This window comes from Physeter macrocephalus, unplaced genomic scaffold (assembly GCF_002837175.3).
Source record: "Physeter macrocephalus isolate SW-GA unplaced genomic scaffold, ASM283717v5 random_2435, whole genome shotgun sequence".
Lineage (NCBI taxonomy): Eukaryota > Metazoa > Chordata > Mammalia > Artiodactyla > Physeteridae > Physeter > Physeter macrocephalus.
In genome coordinates, this window is record NW_021147721.1 from 1 (window position 1) to 6,514 (window position 6,514).

General features: G+C 39.9%; 1 long non-coding RNA gene across 1 annotated transcript; it reads right to left on the reverse strand.

Moving 5' to 3' along the window:
* Nucleotides 1–69: 69 nt before the first annotated feature.
* LOC112063008 (uncharacterized) lies at nt 70–5,654 on the reverse strand. The gene is made up of 4 exons (XR_002890904.3): nt 5,564–5,654; nt 3,532–3,678; nt 3,265–3,410; nt 70–934 (listed from the first exon to the last, which is right to left on the reverse strand). It is a non-coding gene; the product is annotated as an uncharacterized lncRNA (long non-coding RNA).
* Between the last annotated feature and the right edge of the window lie 860 nt (nt 5,655–6,514).

A 6,514-nucleotide genomic window follows, 5' to 3' on the forward strand; every position in this document is an offset into this window, starting at 1 on the left:
GCTCCCTTTGAACTTCCCAGGCATACCTGGTAAGGAAACTTTGACCTTAGGAAGGAACACTGCACCCCAGAATCTGGAAGTAGGGTTCCTGTAACTCCCTTGACCCTCTCCAGGCGTGAAGCCTAAGGCATCCCCGTGACATCACACAAGTCTTCCATACATCCTCAAATAGGCTACACCGCTAGAGAAATGTACGTGAAAAGTCTCTCCTCCCTTACTCAGAGCAAGCCACTGAGGCCCGGCCCTGTGGGTTATCCTCAAAGAATCTTGAAGTCCAGGACGAAGGATGAATTCGGTCCACCACTGATAGGATTTACAGCGTGCGCTACGCCACCATTCATCCACGTACGTTCTGGATACGCAAGCGAATTCAATATCAACTTAATTAACGTGATCAGGAAAGTTACTCAACACACACCAAAGGAGAAGAGAAAGGATGCTTAGATCATCTATCTACAAAAGAGCCTGTCAGCGCAGATGAGAACTAACCACATCTCTAGTCCGCTCCTTGAGACGAATTCAATAACGCGTTCTTGAGCTGCATCACCACCTTTCCCATAATTGTCTGCACAGGGTTCCCCTCGACTTATGCCGACGTGTTATATCCACTTTTGGAAGTGGCTGCTATGAAAGGGGTTCTGTTTATTTTCAATTATTCTACAATATCTGATTTTCTTTTTCTTTCACGTGAAACCCACATGCTTTGCCGCCTACAGAGGGATTATCACATTCATTCTACACCAGGATCTTCACTTCATTTACACTCAGAGTCAGTTGCATGTAAGTTGCTGGGGGCAGCAACGCGACACCTTCCCCAACCAGAAAACAAGCCCCACTTACCCAGCGTGAGAGAAGCCGTCATAATTTGATGGCTGATGCTGGAAAGGGCCTTCTTTCTGATTTCCAGACTTTAAGTAACAGGATTTAATTTCCCCTGCAAAATTTCGGCAAAGAACGTTACACAGTTATTTGTATATGATCATTTCCGGGTATACTTTTTCCAAGTTAGAGGGAACTCCTTTTGGACTATTTTAAGGATAACCTTTGGTAGTCTAGGTCCATTCATTGTAGTTCTCCACAGAATGTATAACTTAGCGAAGAAAATTGTGACGTACCTCTCTGATAATATGCTTAGACAAGTTTGACTCAGTTACTTATTTTTCATTGACGTATAGTCGATTCACAGTGTTGTGTTAGTTTCAAGTGTACTGCAAAGTGAATCAGTTATACATATATATATTCTTTTTCAGATTCTTTTCCATTAGAGCTTATTACAAGATACTGAATATAGTTCCCTGTGCTATAGAGTAGGACCTTGTTGTCTATCTATTTTATGTATCATAGTGTGTATCTGTTAATCCCAAACTCCCAATTTATCCCTGCCCGCTTTTCCACTTTGGTAACCAGAAATTTGTTTTCTATGTCTGTGAGTTTGTTTCTGTTCATTTGTGTCATTTTTTCAGATTCCACATATAAGTGATATCACATGACTCAGTTACTTATTACTTAATTGCCTTTCATCGATTAATTTGTACCATTTCTAATCCCCTTCTGTATATTCTTTTCAACGCATTTCTTTTGTATATTCTCTTCATGTGTCAGGATGATCTCTGTATGCTGTAACTGGGTTTTTTGTGGGGTTTTTTTGTATCACGTGCAAAAGAGGCTTATTAAGTGTGTGGTTTTGATCGGTGGACCACGAGGGGCCATCCCAACCTTTGAATTTGCAGATGAGCATTGGCACAGCTGCTGACTGGTATGTCAGCCCGGTAATGAGGAAAAGAAAGACATGGAATTAATTTGTGGAGTTAAATTAGCCTGCTAAAGTGGCTCAGGGTTCTGAGGTGTAAATGGTCTCTCCCCAGAAGAGGTTTTAGGCGTACTTTCTTCAGGTGACAGGGAAGCATAATTAACCTCGTCTGTCATGAGCAGCTGCAACGGAGTCTGCAGTGCTGGACCTCAACTTCAAGGTGGTACCCCCAAAAGAAACATTCACAATGACAACCACGGCTCCTCTGGAGGCTTTGATAGAAGTGCTAATGTTGTTCTTCATAATGTAAAAGTCTCTTTGTATTTCTGCAGATGCAAAAGCACTTCAAACTATAAACTACTGATCTATATAGAGAGGGTAATATATGATTTATTATCCAAACCAGGATCCTCGTGAGAGTAGAATAATAAGTTTACATTGATCTATAAGGGACTTAACCCAAGACCCGACCTACAAAAACTAAGACCTATACCCCTTATCTCAGGAACCTTGAATTTGCCATTTAATGGTTCTTCCTTCCTTTCCTTCTTTCTCTCTTTCTTTCTTTCTTTTTCTTTCTTCCTTCCGTCCTTCCTTTCTATTACTTTTTAAAATCTTGTTTATAACAAGGTATTAAAAATATATCAAGGTCAGATTTTCAACATATATCTAACGAATATTTCTTAGGTGCTGGGCATTACCTCCCCAAAGTTTACAACTGTGAGGGAGAAAATGTCACTAATCAAATTATTGGAAGTCAATAAACAATTAGAAGCTGTAACAGTCTCAAAGAAGGAAAAGGATAGGGTGTTAGGAGAGCAAAAGAGCACAGGAACCTGATTAAACCTGGGAAATCCAGGAAAGGTTCTCCTGAAGAACTTTCTTTAGAATTGAGACCCGAAGGATAAATGGCACAATGTGGGCACAGGGACACGGTATGTGCAAAGGCCCTGAGGCAGGAGGGCGCACACTCTGTTCTAAGAACATTGTCTGTGAGCAAGCAGAACTAAGCCTTCCCGTTCCAGGCTAGTACAGGTATCCCCCGCTTTTGGTAAGTTCGCTTTACGCCACCTCATTTTTTACGAAAGACCTACCTTCGTACATGTTTTTGCTAACTGAACGAAATCCGAAAATTTTTTCTGCTTCTAAAAGGCTAAAAGTGAAAAGAGCATTCAGCGTTTGTTTTGCAGTGAGTTATACAGCCAGCGCACACCCCAAGCAATTAGAGTAGGATCACCAAGCTCCCTCCCCAGGAACTATACCCAGTATCTCAGCATCAAGCTGCCCTGGCTTTGAATTAGGACCATCTGTGTCTTATATTGATGTATTTTTGGCATCCTTAGCTAACTGCCTCTTTGCTTTACACCATTTCAGTTTAGGAAAGATCTCGTAGGACCACTCTACTTTTAGATACAGGGGAAACCTGTCCTCAGGCTAAGAGACCACATGGGACCTTGAGAAAGCTGCCAGCCTTCCCCCTTCTACGTCATGAGTCAAGAGCTCTAAAGACTTACCATGTTCATCAATAAAGACATGCATCGCATCCACAGACATCTCATCTTGCACACATGTTTCTGGCCCACTGATGACTTGCAACACAGAACTATCTTGTTGGGAAGTTACCCTGTAGATTATCTGCCTTTGTCTACGGCCCTGGAAACTTAACATATATAAAAATTTCAAGAACAATGTGGAACGCCTCCTTACCCTTAACAAAGCATGAAAAGCAGCAGCCAGTAAATGAGGCTGCACCAGCATGAAGCTATGTAAGTTATCCTTACAGGGTCGGGATCTTGGCAGGCTCAGTGAGCCCGGGGCTGGTGCTGGTGTGCTCTTGACTTTGCATGTCTGGTTTTCCTTGCTTGGCATTGGGTCCACTGGGTTTCTCACTTTCTAGGATTTCCTCCTTCTTCTCTGGGAACAGTTATCTGAAAAACATTGCTTTATGTGTTAACATAATACTAAATAAGAAATTAAGGTGAAAATACTTGGAAACAAGTTACCAAAACTGAAGCAACAATAGATAGAAAATCTAAATAGCTCCTATGAATTCAGAATAAATACATTTTAAATCAATTAATTTTATTTAAATAAATTTTCATTTTACTAATTATGAAAGTACCTAAATATTTTTGAAAAACAGAAGTGTGTATGTGTCAGAGACATGTTATTTAGACATCTACAAATACCATCACTTTACATATGGATTCAAGGACTCCCTTATAATACTCCAGTGACCACTGGCTTACCCAGTTGAAAATCACCCTTTTGGCTAACTTAGTCCTGAAAGGTTCATAACTCATACATGAACAGCATCGATGAAAAAAATTGCATAAATACCCTGGTGATTTTGGAGTAAAGTCTCATTTTGCATTTTAAAGCCTCATCAGTCTTTGCTTCTCACTCATTCTCAAAATCTACATTTTCAAGCTGAAGGTAGAATTGGCCTCTTCATAAAGTAGATGCTCATTAAGGATACCTGACTTTGAACCAAACCTTGGCACTATGGAGGACTCAGGGAGATACTATGCCTACTCCTTTCCCTGAGAATATTTTAAGATGAATTAGAATTCCAAGATCAATAGGTATACATGGGGTTTTTGAATTTTTAGTATCCTCTTTAAATAATGGACCAAAACAAGGGTCTTAGTTTACACCATTATGCAAAGTGGAATGACCCCTGAGGGTCAGCCGTCCTTATCGAAAGACACACCCAATGGCCACTTTTAAGGTCACAATGTCCTCTGTTTTCCCATGACCAAAGATACCAATAGCTATCGTCTTCTGCAAAAATTTTTGCCTGAGAGAAGAACACGATTGAGTGGTGTGAACCTACAGGCTCTTTCAAGGCATGCCATTCACTAAGCCCACCAAGATCTGTCTCAAAAGGGGAAGTGGGGTCTAAATCACATCATCATGTGGACAACAAAGTTCTTCATCCTTGGACTTGAAGTACTTAGAGAAACATTGCTGGCTTCCAAGTGAGTCCTGAAGATAAATATTCCCAGTGCATCTGTGAAAGGATTAGAATTTCTGTGGTACAAAAATGTTTGCCTTTCATTTGACATCTTGTCAGGATAGAAGTTTTCACAGTTTTCAAGAAACACATTTGTGAGAAAGTGCTATCATAACGAATAGCTTTAGCCAGTGATCACGTCGCGTAAAAACTGCAGGGAGGCACGTTTAGACAGCTCTACCTTCTGACACTACATGTATGGGGACTCATCCATTCACGTCGTTTTCAATAGCTTAGTCTCTCCTTCCCTTAAATGGGCACATTACATATGTCAACCTATGGGTTATTTTTTTTCTTTTTCCCTTTAAAAATACACGTTTATAGGAATTTTCTGTTTCTAAAAATAGTACACATGAATGCCATGTAATTTAAAACTAGAGAAAAGGAAAAAAATCTTAAATTACTCTTAACCCCACCATGCTGATACAGGAGCCAATATGATACATATCACACCAGTATTTTGTTCTAGGCATCATTTTTTTTTTCAAAACTCAAGTCATAATACAGATGTTGATTTATAACTGTTCTATTTGACTTAAAGTATTGTAAATATTTAATGACATTAGATATTCTTCTACATCATTTACATCATCTTAAAATGGAAGTCATATAATATTACATTAATATAATATAGTTTACTAAACTAAACAGAACAGTTAGAAAACAAACGTTTTATAGCTGCTCTCTTTATCTTAAAGTTTATAAATATTTAATTACATGAGATATTCTTCTACATGATGCAAAAATTAAAGTATATACTACATTTAAAAGTATGATTTATTAAATTAGACCCTTACTGTTATGAATTTAGAGTCTTTCCATTTTTCTGTACTGCAGATAATTCTTCAATAATCGTCTTCACGTGCATCATGATTATTTTCTTAGAAAGTCTAGGAGAAACTGAATATACAAATGGATAACGGCCAGACAATATATATAAATATAGAACTCTGACCTACAATCTACAGCAAGCAGCCCAGAAAACCAACCCATAATCTACACTAACCAGCCAGGAAACCAATACACTATGTACAAGTCAGACTTGTAGGAAATCAGACCACTATTTCTAGCAAACAGCTCAGAAAGCCAAATAATAACCCCTCTATAACCATCAGTCCCAAATGTCCAGGACTTGAATAATAACAGAGCTTCCCTAATTCTTGCCCCTGATTCCAAACAGAGAAATCCAACCAATCAGAAAGAGCCAAATACGCTCCCCTAACCAATCACATAGGGCGCTCTAATTACCCCACCTCCAGCTTCCCCAGGCCAACAGCCTGCAATCACACCCAAAGCCTTCCTTTCTTCCACTACAAAGCTTTCCCACTCCTCTGCCTGCCTTGGAGTCACTGCCAAAATGCTGGTGGCTGACTCTCGCTGTAGCAAGCTCTGAATAATAGCCTTACTTCTTCTCATTTGAGCAGTCTTTGTTTACTTCCACAAAGTAAAATAAAGCTGTATCAAAAGACAACAAAAACTTGGCTTTAAACACTGTTGATAAGGGTGTGGTTTTCCATAACCTCAAATTCTAGAATATCCCCAAGACCCAAAGATAATCTAAAAGCCTTTGTGGAGATGACCTGGGTTGGAAATAAGAGCACCATAGAGCGCTTCCCTGGTGGCACAGTGGTTAAGAATACCCCCGCCAACGCAGGGGACATGGGTTCGAGCCCTGGCCCGGGAAGATCCCACATGCCGCACAGCAACTAAGCCCGTGCGCCACAACTACTGAGCCTGCGCTGTACAGC